Source organism: Cucurbita pepo, chromosome 18 (genome assembly GCF_057944985.1).
Source record: "Cucurbita pepo subsp. pepo isolate OVF chromosome 18, ASM5794498v1, whole genome shotgun sequence".
Classification (NCBI taxonomy): domain Eukaryota; kingdom Viridiplantae; phylum Streptophyta; class Magnoliopsida; order Cucurbitales; family Cucurbitaceae; genus Cucurbita; species Cucurbita pepo.
Window position 1 is genome coordinate 5,153,127 of NC_141815.1, and position 16,642 is coordinate 5,169,768.

At 38.8% G+C, this 16,642-nt stretch overlaps 1 long non-coding RNA gene across 1 annotated transcript; it reads left to right on the forward strand.

Moving 5' to 3' along the window:
• Positions 1 to 518: 518 nt before the first annotated feature.
• LOC147787250 (uncharacterized) lies at positions 519 to 2,689 on the forward strand. The gene is made up of 3 exons (XR_015413853.1): positions 519 to 1,609; positions 1,706 to 1,795; positions 2,571 to 2,689. It is a non-coding gene; the product is annotated as an uncharacterized LOC147787250 (long non-coding RNA).
• The last annotated feature ends 13,953 nt before the right edge of the window (positions 2,690 to 16,642 follow it).

Below are 16,642 nucleotides of genomic sequence, written 5' to 3' on the forward strand. Positions count from 1 at the left end.
TAAGGGCAAGTTAAGTCCTAAATTCATTGGACCATTCGAGATCCTAGAGCGAGTTGGTCCGGTAGCGTATAAGTTAGCCTTACCTCCAGCCCTCTCAGGAGTACATGATGTATTTCATGTGTCGATGCTGAGGAAGTACATTACGGGTCCTATCCACGTAATAGACTACGAACCACTCCAACTCAATGAAGATCTGAGCTACGAGGAAAAACCAGTAAGAATCTTAGCTAGAGAGGTAAAAACCTTACGCAACAGGAGTATTGCGTTTGTTAAGGTACTGTGGCGGAATCACCACAGTGAGGAAGCCACGTGGGAGCGTGAGGACGAGATAAGAGAGAAATACCCCGAGTTAGTACAAGAGTTTGAGACTTTCGAGGACGAAAGTTCTTTTTAGGGGTAGATAATGTAACGACCCGGGAAAGAAAGAAAGAAAAAAATATATATATATATATATATATATATATATATATATATATATATATATATATATATGTATATATATATATATATTAATAATAAATAAATAAATAAATGAAAACGAAAAAAAAAAAAAAAAAAAAAAAAAACTCAGTCGCCGGAAAACCCGCGAGTTTTCCGGCGACCGCCGAGTTTCGCGGAACCCACGCGAAACAACGGCCACAGCACGCCCACCCTCAGCCCAGCATCTTCAGAACGCCTGCAAAGGGAGAAAAGAGAGAAAATTTTGAGAGAGAGAGAGAGAGTTCGGACAAACGTCGGCGAGTGTCCAGTTTCTCCGACGAGCCCTCAAACCACCCTTAAACCGACACCAAACAACCTGTTACTACCGTAAGAGAGATCCCTAACGAAAGCACAATAACTCAGGGGCATTTGGTGTTATTTCGTAAGCGTCGTCGTCGGTAACCGAGGTCGGAAAGTTTGGTTTCTTAATCGATTCTTAGATCTATGGCGTTTAGGAGCTTTTAGGCCGCAAAACTCCCAAAAAGGAAAGAAGAACGACGAACAAAGAGGAAAAGGGAAGGAAGAGGACCGAAATCGGCAACGGAAACGCCGCGGGAAGGAGAGAGAAAGCTCGCCGGAAAATCGGCCAAAGTCGGGTAAGGAAGACGAGATCCACGGATCCGGGTCAACCCGAACCCAGAACCCGGGAGAGCCAGCCCGTTTCCCCCCTTGGCCTCTGCCTTCGGCCCAGCCCAACTACAGCGGCCCAAACCTCAAACCGGCCCAGAAGCTACGGTTCAGTTGAACCAACCCAGACTAGACCCACGGTCCAATTGAGCCGGCCTGCAAACCAAACACTTGCGGCCCAGCCCAGTAAGCCGAGGCCCAACGTTTAGCCTTGGCCCAGTAGCCTTCCACAGCCCGCGACCCGAACCACGACCCAAACCGGACTGCGACCCGCGCTTCGACCCGACACTACCGCCCGACGTGGCTTTCTCTGCTGCTGCCACGTGTCACACAGCGGCGCGGCAGTCCTCGGCTCGGCTCGGCGCAAACGGCTCGGGCTCCCTCCGGTGACGCTCCGGCGGCTCCTCCAGCGGCTCCAGCGGCTGTTCGGCTCGGCTCACCTGTTTTCAGCCCGGTTTCCACTGTTTCGACCCTCCCGGATCTGTTTTCGGCCCCGATTAAGGTATCCGAGGCCGTTTTAGAGCCGTATTTCACATTTATTAAATTATAGGTAAATTAATTGTGAAATACTAACGGAAAGTGGTGAACGGCGTGATAGGAAACAAACCCAACGAAGTAGGAAGCAGCTCTCACGGAACGGGAGCTTACGTTTAGCTATTTAGGGAGTACTTCGGCCGAGGCCAACCAAGTAAGTGGCCTTACTATAGGATAGACTAAATAAATTGTATGATGCTTGATGATATGTGCGAGTTTATACATATTTTGTTGAGTGACGCTTAATATGTTTGACGCACGTTGTGGCATTATGATGAGCATGATGATTGCATGATTTTTACCTTAATATGATGATGTTTTCCATATTGAGCATGCTAGATGATGATGAGTGCCATATTGCATTTTGTCGTTAGATCGACGTAGGACACAACCCTAAGAGCATGAAAATGATATTAATATAAATATCCACGATATGCGTTACCTAGAGTAACAAAGAGATGAGACTAGAGGGTTGTGTCAGAAGAGACATTACGATGGATTTAGAGGGACCTCATGCATTTTGTATGTTCATAAGCATAGGGCTACTTCCCCTAGAGATGATGAGTGCGGACGCGCACCTTATGATGAGCGCGAATGCGCACAGGTGCGAAAGCACACAGATGAGGGTGTTCATGAGGCGCATGACAATATGGGGTTCCGCTGACCTCCGGACGTCGCTACAGATTAGCTTGACCAGAGGGTCCAGGGGGTGTGCGAGCGCCCTGGGGACTCACACTCGCACGTGTGAGTCGTGTGTAGGGAAGTACTACACATCCAATTTGTCCGAGACTGGAGGCCACCCCTAAGATGATTAGAGATAGGTCCCTATTCATGATTGCATGTGTTTGCATTAGCATGGCCCCTATAGTGGGGTCACTTACTGAGTATTTCTTCGAAATACTCAGGCCGTGTGCCATATTGTTTTTCAGGTAAAGGCAAGGCTCCCATGTACGGTTGACGGTGGCATCGTGATCAGAGACTGTGGCGCGTGCATAGGATAGTTGCATATTTTATTCCTAGTCTTGGTTAGGATAGGGCGTTTGCATTTCATTCATTTATTAATTAATTTGTAATCGTTTTATTGTATCTTTTTGAACTCCAGCACGATATTTGAAACACGTAAGTCCGGCAGTGTTTTCCAATGTTTTAATGTATTCTGAAGTTTTTAAATTTTTCCGCTAATAAAGATGAGCATGCTTAGATTTTTTTTTCTGCATTAGGGATGAGCATGAGACGTTAGTGGCGACTCTAGATATGTGGAAATTTAGGGTCGTTACAGTCCTAACCATTAGACCATGGGACCATAAATATTTATAAGATTTGTGTGTAATAAATAGTATCTTCATATACTTTCAAAACTTTGAAAATGACTAATGTGTCCTCGTTTTTTAGTTTTGTATTTGATAGGGTTTCAACATTCTAAAATATATTAATTTAATAGATCACGTGTACAATTATTCTACCATTTTTTTCAGCCCTAAGAACATAAAGATGGTTAAAAAAAGTTGTGAAATAAGTATTTCCCCATATGATGTGGATAAGAAAAACTAGAGGCATTCTAAGTATTGGATTTGGGACCTCTTCCACCCTGAGCAAGAATCATTCCCTCGATCTTTTACTTTGGTTTAAGCTCTCCATATAAAGTCTGTAGTTGGGGCTTTCATTTGGAACAAGAATCAAGCCAAGTCGAGCTCTCAATCGCAAGAAAAAGCCGTTCAGTTTTTGGATTTTCTACTCTCAAGTTTCTTCATAACTCAAAAGCAATTGTCCACTATTTCTCTTCAAACTTGTTCCTCCACTTTCTAAGCAAGATTACCCACAATTTTTATGAAGGAATCGAGTGTTGAAAGAGCCTCAAACTCGTTCCCCATTATGGATCGCCATTGAAAAAGTTCAAAGAAAACTTGAAAATCAAATCCTAGTCTACAAGGAAATTCGTAGAGTAACATCAATCTCATTCAATTTTTGCACCTTCAAGGAACATTCTTGTAGAAGACCATGAAAGCTAACCAGTCCAAGATCATGCCCAATTGAAATTGGGAGTAAGGATCGAATTCCCATCTACAATCTATTTTTCTTAAAATTGAGCATTCCTTTAGCTTAAGAAGATCAATATGAGTAATTTTGATGAAGAAATCGAGAGCTAAAATGCCCTAGAATAAGTTGTCCAAGAAAATGAAAATTTTCATTTTCGAGTGAATTGCAGACAAGATCACAATTTCTCAAAATTAGGGCTACATGCTTAAAACGTTCCACCAAAAAAAATTCCTTTAGCTAGAGGAAAAAATAATCTAAAGAATACACTTACGAATATATATTCAAGATTAATACGCTATGTTGATTAAGAGTTCATTCCCTTCAGATATATTCAAGATTTCATGTTGAACAGAGTAAGTTTGGAACCTAAACCAAGTAAGGGCCTAAGAAACTCGGAAATAAGTACCTCAAGTAACTTTTACTCAATATCCAAGATTCTTCTACAATAATCTAAAGAATACACTACGAATAACTCAGGTTTGTTACCATGTTCTGTAGAGCTTATGAAGGTCAATGCATGCATGTTATCTAGGGTAATGTGTGAATGATGTATAGGGTTGTGTCATAAGAATGATTTAAAGATTAAAATTATAGGGACCTCATGCATTTTGTGTGTACATATGCATTGGGTTACTTCTCCAATGATGAGTATAGGTGCCTACACGATGATCATCATCATCATCATAACCCGCGTGACACTCAAGGGTATGCTGACCTACAGACGTCGCTACGAACAACTAGGTTGACTTGATGGTATTGATATCACATGCGGAAGCAATTATAGTAAATTATAGTAAATTACTAGTACCTCAATTATAATTTGGATCTTAGGCACTCTAAGTACCTCAATTATAGTAAATTAGCTAGCATGTTCATAAACATTAAAACTCAAGGAGTTTGAGTACAAACATTTTGTAGTTCAAATTTCTTTTTCCTCACGAACTAGTTTTGAACCACCACTAGTGTCTTCCCTACTATTCTCCGGCCTTAGAATGGGATTGTGGAATCCGAAGAGTGACTAAACTTGGAAGGGATTTAGTATATGTGAAGAGAGAGTTTGTGAGGGTTTTTCTCAAGGTTTTTCCAAGAAGACTTTCCATGTAACTTATCAATAGATTTATAGAGTCATATTTGCATGTTCATGCAAATTTGAGATTATGAAATTTTGACACTCAAAATTCCTCTCAAATGTGTGGGATTATGTGGCAAGCATGCAAGTTTGAGTTAACCAAATTTTGACATTCAAAATTCCACTCAAATTTGTGTGATTTATTTGGCAAGCATTGTTAAACCAAATTTTGATATTCAAAATTCCACCAACTCAAACATGGATTTTTTAAATAATTAATAATTAATTTATGTGATTTTCTCCATTTTAATTCAACAATTAATTTAAATAATTAATTTAAAATTAAAGTAATATTAAATGATTAATTAAAAATTTTAATTAATATTTAACATTAATTTAAATGTCAATCCCAATCAATTTGGACACATATTGAAATATTTAAATCTTATTTAAATATCTCTAATTCTCTCTTTTTGTTTAATTTGTAAATAAAATAAAAATGCGGTTAAATATATCGTATATATTTAGCGCATATTCCCTAATTTGAATTCGAACACTTCGAACTCACTCATCACACTGTTCAATGGTTTAGTCCGATTTGAGCTAGCAGGGGGACCTAATGGACCTATAGATCATGGGCTCCAACGATTCGAGATTAACCGGCTAAACTCATTAACATTGTTAACCATCATTCGTTAACTACTAGGACACTCCACTATAGCCTAGTAGTTGCACTCCCCTCACTATAGATATATTTCTATCCATTTGATATGACCATGATTAGTAAGTTGATTCTTCACAGGTTGTTCGTAACTAGAGTTGGATAAATTTACCGTTTTACCCCTGAAGTTACTTCTTGTTCCTTATGTTCAACTGATTCTCTAATGAACAATTGGTTTGTGGTTCAACCAGTAAACCGAATCCCTCTCAAACCAATGAGAGGGTGGGGCTTCTTGTTCAAGACTTGGAATCAGTACTTAAGGGAACAACCTCTCTACTATTCGTAAAAGTGGGTAGGAGAGAATTCCATCTTGCATCTTATGTCCCCAGCAATTCACCTAGTCTTACCCCTGAAATAGGAGGCTTATTGAGTCGGCGAACTCGAGCCACTCTCACTCATGCAAATCTAAGGATATTTCTAAATAAATAGGAGTTCATGGTTAGCTCAGGATTAAGATTGAGTTACCTAGGTCATTGAATGAAAAAAATCAGTCTCAACAGTAAACGACATTATAAAGTGAGAGTGATTTTCTTCCTGGTTTGATCTTATGCAATACTTTGCATAGGATGCCCCCACTCACAAGTCTTCGCATGTACAATTTAGTGATCACATTGTTTATATCATGGTGAAGGAGAATGAAAAGGGGAATTAATCTTGAGTTGAGTCTTGACTGACTGTTCAGTCTCTTTCGAATTATCTCATAAATGAACGAATAAATAGGGAATAAAGGCAAAGGTTCCTTCAGTAGTTCTGTCTCATGAATAAAGAAAGAGTGTTTACAGTTCTTCAATGAGGTTTAGGATCAGTAATCTTGAGTTGAGTGTTGGAAGTGAAGGTAGAAAAGGGGGGAAAGCTCTCTGTTCCTGGTTCTTCTGTAGCTTGATTCTCCAAAACCACAAGAATCCTTACCTTAGTTAGAATGGGATTCCAACTCAGTACCTTTCCTTTGAGATTTTGAGAAGAGTTGCTCTTTGGAGAGCACTGTACGATGAAAGTTTTAAGCTGTGTTCGGGGAGGAGTTATTGTCGTTGGCCTCTATGGTAGAATCAGTTTGGGGCTTGAGAGGCGGTGGTTTACCCTGTGGCGGATGTCAGCGGTTTGAGTTCGCTTATCTCCAACTCGTCCACTTAGCCGATACAAAGCTATATGATAGCACTCTATGTTTTCCGATTTGGAAGTTTGATCTATAATTTCTCATTCATGGACATTGATAAGATCCTTCCATTTAGCAGCACCTCGACCCTTCACCCGCGAGCCAGCCCATCACCGCGTGACCCGTCACCCGCAAACGGCCCGTCACCCTACGTTCGGCCCGAGACCCGCGAGCGACCTGTTAACCCGTGCCTCGACCCGAGACGCCTGCACATGCGTCGCTATCTGATTGTGCCACGTGGCATGTCTGCAGCGCGACTCCTCTCGGCTCCGGCGGCTTAATCGGCTCGGTGGCGGCTCCTCGGCTTCGGTGACTTATTCGGCTCGGGAAACCTGTTTCCAGCCCTTTTGACACCGTTTTGACCCTCTCAGACCTGGTTTCGGCCATGTTTAAGGTAAAATGGAACATTTTAAGGTCGTATTTCACAAATTCCAGTTGGGAATTTATTATTATTTGTGAAATACTAATGAAAGTGACTAATGAACCAATAGGAACCAACCACCAACGGAAGCGTAGAACGTCCACGAGGACCTAGGAGCTTACGTTATATTGTAGGGAGTACTTCGGCTAAGGCCTACCAAGTAAGTGGCTCACCCGTCGTAGGTTACGCGTTAATTGCTGTATGTTGGCACGTGCCCGTGGATATGCACGTGTCATTAAATTGTATGCTAGCTTAATGTGCTTAAGTACGAAATCATGTGAACGTGAATGTATGTTATGTATGCTGCTTAGTTGATGTGATATGTTATGTATGCTGCTTAGTTGATGTGATATGTTATGCATGTGATGATGTGTGGCCCTTGTACGATTATGACTTGTTTATATGAGTATTTGAATGTAACTGTATGAATTGTATGACATGAAATACGGTAAATTGCATGGAACATAACCCCGCTAGGAATATGTATGATATGTAACAAAATGAGGATGAGAATGACATGTAATCATGAAAACGTGACACGGGGTTATGTTCATTAATGATAACTGTAGGACTAGTGGGACCTCATGCATATTGTGTGTTGAGCATTTGGGGGGATACCCCTATCCCATCACGAGGGTACGGACGCGTACATCCAATGGCAGGACAACGATCGTTATGCCCTGCATAGCGCTGCCGTGACGGTCCTAGTTTTAACGGGTCCCGATATAAGGGCTCCCAGAGCATGCCCACCGGCTAGAGACAGTGGCCCAGCGGTGTGCGAACTAGCTGGTGAGCCCATACTCGCACGTATGGGCTGCGTGTAGAGTATATGGTACACGTCCACGATTACCTGTTAGGATTACACCGTAGGAAAAATGAAACGAAACTAAACGAAACGAAAGATAGGTCCCATCATCTCATTGCATGTGTTTGTCGCATAACCCCGATAGGGAGTCGCTTACTGAGTATTCTAGAAATACTCAAGCCTCGTGCTACTTTACTTTTGTAGATAAGGGCAAGGCACCCATGTGACAACGACGGCGGCATTGTACACCCCGGGACCGTGGCACATGCATAAGGTAGTTGTTTGTTTGTTTTTTCCTTTTTCCATTTTGTACTCTAGGCTGAATTTGGTTGCATCATTAGTATAGGTTAGTATAGGTTGAAATGTATTTGCATAATAAACCATAGGGTAGAATAAAACATTCATTTTGGGTTTTGTTACTTATCCTTTATTTCAATAATGTTTTCCCTTTTTCCCTTGTAATCTTTTTTCTCTGAGGTAATAAAAGGCGAGTGCACTTTGCATTTATGAATAGGGCCCATTTAATTATATTCCGCATTTCAATGTATAGTAATGACCTTAGATTAAATAGGTTTATTAGGGTCGTTACACCAGCCGTATGTGGTTTTAACGATAGGTCTCTAGATCATGAGTTGCATGTGTTTGTATTCTCTGACCTCAATAGTGGGGTCACTTACTGAGTATTTCTTAAAGTACTCAAGATGTGTGTTACTTCTATTTAAAGTAAAGGCAAGGCACCCCTGTACGACCGACGACGACATCGCAAGTAGATACCATAGCACGTGCATGAAATAGTGGTATTATTTTCTTAGTTTTAGGTTAGTACAGGGTGTTTTTATATTTAATGTTTGACTTCATTTATTTATTTTATGTTGTTTGAAAGATGCTTTTCGAACATATAAGTCCATGACTGTGTTCTAAGATGAAGTTTTAAAATGTTCAGTTTCGCATATGAGCTAGACTATGATAACGGTTACGACTTTATGTTAGTAGAAATCTAAGGTCGTTGCATGACCTAAGACTCTAGCAGTAAAATATGAAAGATGACCTCAATGATAAGCTTAAAAGGATTCAAGAGATTCCATGAACTTTAAGAGTTACGACAAATATAAGTCATTATTGACTCAGCTCATAAGGATGATTTGTTACACGAATAAGAAAATTTTAATTTAGGGTCATTGGTTCTAAGCATGCCATGACTATGGAGTGTTACGGGTGTGCATTTCCCTAAGGTTAACTCATTTCATATCATGGTTCAAACGTTAAAGATGGGGTTTACTAATTCTTTTCGAAATCCGAAGATAAAAAGTTCCTACGGAACCGAACCCCTGGTCCATCTGTCAATTGCTCTTAGTATTCTACGAGAGAAGTCTTCTATGAGATCCGAGAGTATGTTAGAAAGAAAGAAATATATGAATCCTTCTACCATACTTTTATTGTTATTGAAGTGTATCAAATTGTACTCTATAAAACTAGAGGTTGAATATAGATGAATCTACATCTTTCTATTAGAGATATCATCTCCATTACATATATGTCTAGTTAATGAAATATACATCGTGGCCCGTTTTCTGGATGTTAAATACCATTGGATGGGTTACTTTTTATTGGCACTGGAAGCACATCACATTATGGCAAGGTAACGTTTCACAGTTTAATGAATCTTCCACTTATTTGATGGGATGGATAAGAGATTATCTATGGTTAAACTCTTCACAACTTATCAATGGATATAATCCTTTTGGTATGAATAGTTTATCAGTCTGGGCGTGGATGTTCTTGAGTGTGCCGGTTCTCCGGATCATAGAGGGGGTCTTCCCATTAGTCAGGGATATACTTGGTTGGTATCCAGATTCACCTGGAGAGGAATTTCTTGGATGTCGAGTCAGTTCGAAAGTCAGTCCCCACAGGAGCATAAACAAAGCGAGCAGGGCCAGTAGTAGATCCAGGATTAGTACCCTTCTCAGTTCTATACCCAGCAAGAGCAGCAGAAACGAAAGTTGAAGCATCACTAAAGACATAGGTGGGAACATATATATTATGATCCACCAGTAGCATCTAAGTAAGCTGCATACCTTCCTGCAGCCGCTTCAGTCCTTTCTGTTGATGGAGCAGTTAATTAAGCACTTGAAGTTGACCGATAGTGATGCTGGTAGATCTGCTACCTACGCCTTTGCTTGCCTTTCCGCTAATGCCTATAGCTTTCCCCCTTTGCCGGGTGGTATCGCTCTCTAAATGCTGGGTCTACTGTTGCTGAAACTACTTGTTAAGGGTAAACCATAGGAATTATTGCATCTGTCTCTGCCACTGATGGATCATATGCAGCTCTAGCCTCTGCTAGCTCTAAGTAATCTCTTTTCTCTTTATTTTCAGGTCTGCAAGAGAGCTGATGTTGGTATTCGAGCTAAAGCTCCTAGAATCACTCTCGATAAAAGGCACTCGAGCAACTAGCTTCTGTTATTTCAAACAGCTAAGACTGGTATTTACCCTTATGGCATTTAACTAACATTCTACCATTGAAAGAAAGAGTGGATACTTGCATTCGAAGAACTGATACAAAGATTAAAGAATTCCTGGTACTAGCGGTTCTTTCCTTTTTAAGAGAGAATGTTGAAGGCAAGTAAAGCACTAAAACAAAGCAGCAATAAGACAAGTTTAAGACAACCGGCGGTAATGGCACCTTACTTAGAAAAGGCGGGGGTATACCCTTCAACACAAAGCTTATGGAGATTGAACTGGCTTTGTTAGTGAGAGCTAGCTTTAAGGCTAACTAGCGAGTAGTTGCATAAAGTAGTCAGTCACTAGGTTCAGCAGTATATTCTTTTGATCCAAACCCCGCGACTTCCATCCGCCAGCAACAGGCCTAAGCAGGCCTAGTAGCTTTCAGATTCCCGTATGAGTAGCCTTCTTCTTTCTTACTTCCATCTGTGATTTCGTGCCATTTTCAGTAGTTCCTTAGCTTAGTCAAGTAGGGATGGGGGGCTGATAAGCCGTAAACAAGCATTATATGAATGAATCCAGGGCGTAAGTCAGAATAGAATCTCAGTCTTTTCCAAGCCATTAGGTGAGGTCAATCTGATTATCTAGTCTTTTAATTAAGTGTTCTCTACTCGCAGCCTGACTCCGCTGCTCGGCCTAAGGAGAAGTTAGACTTGTCATCAACATTGGTAGCAGGGTTCTCTTTGGGTAACTACCGAAAAATGGAAAGGGAGTACGAACTGTTTATGTAGGAGTAATTAATAAAAAAGCAGTGATTGGTGATGGAAAGATCATACCGATAGGAGAAAACGCTTTCTTCTCTTATTCACAATTTCTAGTTAGAAAAAGTTCCAGCGTAAAAAGACTATACTAGCAGCGCTTATTCTAAGATGGATATTGCTGCGCTTACTGATTCAATCACAGCTGATACGCATTCAATTGCAAACAGAACACTGGTTAATTAAACTGTTAGCAAATCTGTACCCCTAGCGGCCTATTCTGATGTAGCTGATTCTAGACCAGCCGATGAAATTGCAGCTACTTCGAAAAGCCTATTTAGGCGGCTATGTAAAGGGACCGGCTTCCCAGAAAGGTTAATGCTCTAGGATTGGACTCATCCCCAGTTTCCACAGATGGAGGGGCGAACTCCTCAACAAAAGAGGTGGCATCTCCTTCTACTTACTTTGGATACTCACTTAGGCCTTTAAAGGGCAAATACTGAAACGAGTTTGAGCGGATCATCCAAGTCTTCCTTCTTGGTTTTGGAAGTTCCAGGGTCTATCTTTCTAGTAAGGCTGGACGTAATATCTACTTCCCCTTGTTTGTAGAGTGAGAATGAATAAGGAAAGGAGGATTGACTGACAGTTCACTCTCATTAATCTTTCGGCTTCACTTTCTAATTACCTCTCACCCTAAATACCGGGAAAATGGCCATAAAAATAGGGTAAAGCGTCAATTTCTGAATAAAGGGTCTTTACAGGAGTTCAAGAAGGATCAGATCAAGAATAGAATCAAATTAACTTTTTTGCATTGTTATTAATACTCTTCAACTTCGATGAAAGTACTGAACTGAATCGAGTCACGATCTGATTATTTAGCTTGCTTGAAGCATGGATTGCAACTGGGGTTGACTCGGTGGACATGGAATGACAATAAAAAATTTCACAAAACAAAACAAGAAGTATTTAAAACATAATATACATATATATTTACACTATAGCAAAATAGAGCTAAAACAAAACATTGGTTAGAGGTTAGTGTGAGGCTTGTCTATGTCATCCCCTCCAGAGTCCGCCTCCATCCTTGACTAGCTTCTTATCTACTTATCGACTTTTAATCATGTCCTCTATATTCTAGGGTACCACACTATTTTAAGACTTTTTCTTATTCTTGTCCTAAGAACTTAGGCCTCGTACTTGAGTTCTAAGTTGTTGTCATGATCTAGCCAAAGGATTTTGGTCTTGTATTATGAGGTTTCGATCTTGGTTCTGATCTAAAGTCATTCTTAGTGTTGAGAACTTGATCTTATCCATGTTCTAGTTTTTATCCTTGCTCTTGACCTTAGTCTTGTTCTTGGTTCCTTCTTTAGTCCTTTTTCGATTCCTTAAGACACTCCCCTAGGATTTACGGTATGAGTCATGAACCTAACAACCTATGTTTAAGGCTTCATGTATTCAAAGCAACATAGTCTGTACCTACGTCCAAAATTACTTGCATTCTAAGCAACGTAGTATGAACCTACATCCAAGGTTTCATGTGTTGTCTGCTATACAGAAAGCTATATGGCCAATGCCTATTACATTCTAAGTGTAGTTTGAAACCTGCGTCCAAGGCTTTTTACGTTTAAAGCGATGCAGTTTAAAACCTATGCCCAAGACTTCTCATGTTCCAAGCAACATAGTCTGAATTCCTACGCCCTGTTAGAAATCACAACCCTCCACAATGGTATGAAATTGTCCACTTTGGGTATAAGATCTTATGGACTTGCTTTTGGTTTCTCCAAGAGGCATTGTACCAATGTCGATGTATTTCTTACTTATAAACCCATGATCATCCTCTAGATTAGCCAATGTGAACTAAAAAGAACTAAAATCCACGGCACAGTTCAACAAGTTATCTATTTAATATCTCTTAGCCTAACCTTCCTCATTATTGTTAATTTTCAAGTTGCTCCCTGGTTTTTACACCATAACACTCTGCATAAATTTTGTTTAATTAGGTTTAAATTATTGATACCAATTTGAATGATACCATAAACTCACTTAATTTCCAGTGACAAAAGTAACAAAAAAAAAAAAAAGGGTTCTCTATGGAATTGATAATTTACTTATTATTTGCTATTGTGACAGTGTATAAACATTACCGAGCGATCATGTTTTTGACACCGTTGTCGGGGAACCTAATTTAGTTACTTGTTTTGGATTACAGTGAGTTCGAGGAAAAGAGAAGTCATAGTAAGCTAAATTTTCTTCTACTAAACTTATTTGCTAAATTTACTGCATAATTGAGTGTATGAACCCACCTACAGGTTCAAAATTTATTTTGGATCTCGAAATAAAGAGAACCTTTAGGCAAAAGTTGATTGATCAAAGGTTGAAAATGACAGAATAAAATATACAACAAATAAGTGTTGGAGCCCAACTGAATCAGGAGTTTGAAAATCTAGCCGTGATTGCTAATCCAGAGAGAATCACTATTAATTCTATTACTTAGCAGATGAAAGAGAGTAAATGACAGAGAAAGAGAAATTAGAGCATATGCACACCAAGCCGTGGAAGAGCTAATTCCGTACAATATCAGACCAAAAATACAAGCAATTACTTTTGAGATAAAACTCGTGATGTTCCAAATGTTGCAAGACATTGGACAATTTCATGGACTACTGTTAGAAGACCCCCCTACCTCTAAAGTCAATTTTTGTGAGTTAGTAACTCATTTCAACTCAAAGGAGTGGATAGGTTTATTCCCTTGTTCTATGAGGGATTGTGCTGAATCATGGTTAAGTACTTTAGCACCGGAAACAATTGATTCATGGAATAGTCTAGCAGAGTCATTCTTGATCAAGTATTTTTCACCCACTAGAAACGCATGGTTAAAAAATGAGATTGTTTCATTTCAACCGTTTGAAGATGAAACACTAAGCGAAGCTTTAGAGAGATTCAAGGAGATTCTTAGAAAGTGTCATCGCCATGGATTACCCATTATATCCAAATGAAGACTTTTTAAAATGGATTGAATATTGCTACTAAACAAGTAGTGGATGCTTCCACCAATGGAGCTATTTTGTCAAAGACATATAATGAAGCTTATGAGATACTAGAAAGAATAGCATCTAACAATTGTCAATGGGCCGATGTGAGGAGAAATCTAGAAAATAAGACACTGAGGAGTACTTGAAATTGATGTTTTGACCTCTATCAATGCTCAATTAGTTTCGTTGACTAATATTCTACAAAATCTAGCGTTGGGATAAGGCCTCAATCACTAAAGCACCAGTCCAAGCTACTACTAAAATAACCCCAAGTAGCAACCAAATCTTGTGTATATTGAGGAGAGGAACACACTCTTGATCAATGTTCAAGTAATCCGACTTCAATTTCTCATGTGAGGAATTAAGCTAGTCAAGGCAACCAGAAATTCAATCTAAAGAAATTCCACATGGAAGGGACAAAGTTCATATAATAAAAAAAATTCAACTTAAAGAAAATTACTATCCAAGTTTTGACTAAAAAATCAAATGACATAAGATCCTCAAATTTCTCCAATAAATCAATTTAGGATCAAATCTTCTTTCTTATTTTAGGGATTACGTAAGAATGAGATCCCATATTCAATTAATTCGATTTTTTTGTTAGCCTGGAAGTTAGAAATAAGGTTAGAGCCAATAAATTTTAGTTAGCAAGATCCATAAATAGTAAGATAGTAGTCAAACAATTGATTAAAATTTGGCTACAGAATGAAAATAATAAATATAGAATGAGAGGAATATCTTATTTACAGACCTCAAAATCTATTTACAGAAGAAAATAATTAGGAATATCCTATTTATAGAATTTAAAATCTTTACAAAATCTATTTAGGAAAATAATTACAAGGAAAACAGAAAAATAATTTGTAATAGCCGAAAAATAAATAAAGAAATAAACAAATAAAAAAAAACTTTTTTGTTAAAATAATAATAATAATAAATTAATTAATTAATTAAAATTAGAATTTAAAAAAAAAAAAATCATTCCCCACCTCTCTCCACTAACCCTTCGTCCCTTCCCACAATTATCTCTCCTCCACCCATCCCACCTGCCAAAAGAAAAAGAGAGAAACAGAAAAACAACAATGGTCAGATCTGAGAAGAAGTACAATGGCTTTCACTAGATTGCAGATTTAGAGATTTATTACGGTAAAATCTTATCTCAGATTTCCTTTTCCTTTATAGTTATGGTGATAAGAAATTAATTTAGGATCAAATCTTGTTTCCTATCTTTTAATAATAATCAAATCTCATATACAATTATTAGATTTTTGTTAGCATTTTAATTATACGATAATGTTATAAGTTAGATTCAATAAAATTTTAGGTGACAAATCTATAAACTAAAAGATCGTAGTAGTCTGTACTTAAAATTGCCTAGTAATATCTGTTTACCCAATTGAAAAACCTATTTACAGAATGAAAAGGATTAGAGAGAGGGAGGGAGATTGAGGAAGAATTTGTTAAACAGTATTTAACAATAAAAGTAAACATCAGACGGCAGTGAACTCCTTTCAATTTTAAAACCTATTTACTGAATGAAAAAGATTAAAGAGAGAGGGAGGGAGATTAAGGAAAGATTTGTTAAACAGTATTTAACAATAAAAATGAAAAAGATTAGAGAAAGAGGGAGGGAGATTAAGGAAAGATTTGTTAAACAGTATTTAACAATAAAAGAAAATATCAGACAACAGTGAGCTTCCAATTTTGTGTAACAGAAAACATTACAATTTTTATCACGAGGGTACTGAGATTCTTTAAATTTTGTCTAACATAAAATATCAGAATTTTACTATTGGGCAATGTAAATTAGGGAAATAATTTTATAGAGTTCAAACTTGAAACTGGTCTCATGAGCTCATATAGGTTGACTCGGATTTTAAAGGACGAAATTGAACTTTCATTAAAGATATATTTGTGACAACGACTTAAGCTATCCAGGTAAGTGACCTTACAATCGGCGTGGTTATATTTGATGTTGACACGTGCCCTGTAGTTCTGCACGTGTCATATATATTGATATGTGTGAATTGTCTGTGGATTGATATGCTTCCTATATGTTATGTTATAATATGTGGTTTGTATGATATGTAACGAAATGAGAATGAGAATAACATGTAAGCATGAAAACGTGACACGGGGTTATGTTCATTAAATGATGACTGTAGGACTAGTGGGACCTCATGCATATTGTGTGATCATGCATTTGGGGGGATACCCCTATCCCATCACGAGGGTACGGACGCGTACATCCAAATGGCAGGACAATGATCGTTATGCCCTGCATAGCGTTGTCGTGACGGTTTTAGTTTTAACGGGTCCCGGTGGGCCCCCAGAGCATGCCCACCGGCTAGGGACAGTGGCCCAGCGGCGTGCGAACTAGCTGGTGAGCCCATACTCGCACGTATGGGCTGCGTGTAGAGTATATGGTACACGTCCACGATTACCTGTTAGGATTACACCGTAGGGAAAACGAAACGAAACGAAATGAAATGAAACGAAACGAAATGAAAGATAGGTTCCATCATTTCATTGCATGTGATTGTTGCATTTAACCCCAATAGTGGGG